Source organism: Triticum dicoccoides, chromosome 4A, assembly GCF_002162155.2.
Source record: "Triticum dicoccoides isolate Atlit2015 ecotype Zavitan chromosome 4A, WEW_v2.0, whole genome shotgun sequence".
NCBI classification, from domain to species: Eukaryota; Viridiplantae; Streptophyta; class Magnoliopsida; order Poales; family Poaceae; genus Triticum; species Triticum dicoccoides.
This window is the reverse complement of record NC_041386.1, coordinates 300,010,774-300,014,126: the sequence shown is the minus strand read 5'-3', so window position 1 is coordinate 300,014,126 and position 3,353 is coordinate 300,010,774.

The window sequence follows — 3,353 nt, the reverse complement described above, 5'->3', positions numbered from 1 at the left end:
GAGTATCTTTTCTTGGCTATGTTGTTACTCCAAGGGCAATTGAAGTTGATAAAGCCAAGATTGAAGCTATTGAGACTTGGCCGCAGCCCAAAATGGTCACACAAGTGAGGAGTTTTCTTGGACTCGCAGGTTTCTATAGGCGTTTTGTGAGAGATTTTAGTACCGTTGCTGCACCTCTCAATGAGATTACAAAGAAGGATGTGCCTTTTGTTTGGGGTACCGCACCGGAAGAAGCCTTCATGGTATTGAAAGATAAGTTGACACATGCTCCTTTACTCCAACTTCCTAATTTTAATAAGACTTTTGAGCTTGAATGTGATGCTAGTGGAATTGGATTAGGAGGTGTGCTATTACAAGATGGCAAACCTGCTGCATACTTCTCTAAAAAATTGAGTGGGCCTTGTCTGAACTATTCTACTTATGATAAAGAATTATATGCTCTTGTCCGGACCTTAGAAACATGGCAACATTATTTATGGACCAAAGAATTTTTATACATTTTGATCATGAATCTTTGAAACATATTAAAAGCCAAGCAAAATTGAACCGTAGACATGCTGAATGAGTTGAATTCATTGAGACTTTCCCTTATGCCGTTAAACACAAGAAGGGTAAAGAAAATGTTATTGCTGATGCATTGTGTTGTCGTTATACTATGCTTTCACAACTTGACTTTAAAATATTTGATTTGGAGACCATCAGTGATCAATATGTGCATGATGCTGAATTTAAAGATGTATTGCAGAATTGTAAAGAAGGTAGAACATGGAACAAGTTCATCGTTAACGATGGATTTGTGTTTCATGCTATCAAGCTATGCATTCCAGCTAGCTTCATTCATCTTTTGTTGTTGCGGGAGACGCACGGAGGAGGATTAATGGGGCACTTTGGCGTGAAGAAAATGGAGGATATACTTGCTACACATTTATTTGGGCCAAAGATGAGACGGGATGTTGAGCGTTTTGTTGCTCACTGCACTACATGTCAAAAAGCAAAGTCACAATTCAATCCTCATGGTTTATATATGCCTTTACCCGTACCTAGTGTTCCTTGGGAGGATATATCTATGAACTTTGTTTTAGGTTTACCTTGAACAAAGAAGGGGAGGGATAGCATATTTGTTGTCATGGATAAATTCACGAAAATGGCACACTTTATACCATGTCATAAAAGCGATGATGCTGTTAATGTTGCTGATTTGTTCTTTCGTGAGATTATTTGCTTTTATGGTGTGCCAAATACTATTGTTTCAGATCATGATACTAAATTTCTTAGCCACTTTTGGAGATGTTTATGGGCTAAGTTGGGGACTAAAATGCTTTTTAGTACTACTTGTCACCCCTAAAGTGATGGTCAAACTGAAGTAGTCAATAGAACCTTGTCTACTCTGCTTAGGGATGTTTTGAAGAATAATAAGAAAATGTGGGAAGAATGCTTGCCTCTTAATGAATTTGCTTATAATCGTTCGTTGCATTCTACTACTAAGACATGCCCTTTTGAAATTGTGTATGGTTTCCTACCTCGTGCACCTATTGATTTGTTACCTCTTCCATGTTCGGAGAAGGTTAATTTTGATGCTAAACAATGTGCTGAATTGATTTTAAAAATGCATGAGTTAACTAAGGAAAACATTGCGCATATGAATGCTAAATATAAACTTGCTGGAGATAAGGGTAGAAAACATGTTGTGTTTGCAACTGGATATCTTGTTTCGTTACATTTGCGTAAGGATAGATTTCCTAATTTGCACAAATCAAAGCTAATTCCACGCGTTAATGGTCCTTTTAAGGTGTTAGAGAAAATAAATAATAATGCATATAAACTTGAGTTGCCTGTAGATTTTGGGGTTAGTCCCACATTTAACATTGCATATTAGAAGCCTTATTTGGGTGAGGAAGATGAGCTTCCATCGAGGACGACTTCATTTCAATAAGGGGAGGACCATTGTTACACCCACAGCCCCTGCTGCTATACATACTGGACCAATTACTAGAGCTCGCGCACGCCAATTAAATTATCAGGTACTTTCGTTTCTTGGTAATGATTCTAATGTTCATGAAAATATGATGCTACCTAAATTGGATACATTTATTTTGCTTACAAATGAAGGGCCTAGCTTGGATAAGGATGAACATTGGAGCAAGAACAAGCATGGAGTTGATGGCATGCGTAAGGGAAACAACAACGGAGTTTCAAGTGATGATTTCAGGACTTTGAAGCCACCATAATGAGTGCACGAAGCCTTGGACGAAATATACAAGATGCCACTTCATAATTTTCGTCCAGAAGCTATTCTAGGTGCTGAATCACCTTATTATCGGGCCAGGCCCATGTCTTTCGAAATACTTAAGTATATGCTGTTTTTAGAGTCCGTATGTATAGGGAAACAAGAGTTAGGGTTGGATTCGGACCCCTCCTCCAAGGGCCACAAAATTCCCCCCTCTTCCTCCATATATATAGCCCTTACGGCATCGTTTAGACTTTTGGTTTTGTTTAGATTAAAGTTCGCCATAGCTGCAACTTCACGCACTTTGTTTGTGTTCAACGGTCAGGCAAAGGTGTGACAGAACCCCACCTTGATCAATAAAGATTTCCTCTTACATTCGCAATATCCATATTGCAATCGTAGTTTCTTGCTTGTTCTTCATTTTCCCGCAAGAAATAGACCTTCGTGGTCAGGTTGATCGTGCCTCGGTGTGGTCAATAACCTCTCGGAGTTGGTTTAGTGATTGCTAAGGCACGACATCCTCGCACACACAGTCAAACGGTCAAATCTCTGTGTATAAGTGTCATCCCTGGATCGGTAATGCTGACACACACAGTACTTGAAGGATTTATAATAGAGTACAATCACACACTTATTAAATCGAATGTCTCAAAAGAGAACTTATTACAATAATATGGCTGAAGGCCATCTAAAGAGGATAACGACAGAAGCTTCAGAGGTGAATGAGTCCATCAACTCCAACGGCATAGCTGAGTGCACGACAACGACCTAGCGCACCTTACTCTTCGTCTGAAAACTTTGCAACATAATACATTCAGGCTGTGTAGGTCAGCACATGGAATATGCTGGCAAGACAAGACTATAAAGAAATGAACAAGTAACAGCTATAACTATATGCATATATGGCTGGTGGACGCTCTATGCTTATTTTTGCAGAAAGCTAGTTTTTCCCTACAACAAAGGAATATATTTTATTTAACTACAAAGTTTGTTGAAAACATTGAGAATGGTAACCCCATCTCAATCCCAAAATTAATAATCATCAACCCAGCATAATTAGAGTGATGAGATCAACAGAGTAATTCAAGCACCAGATACTCAAGATGTCCATAACCGAGGGACACGG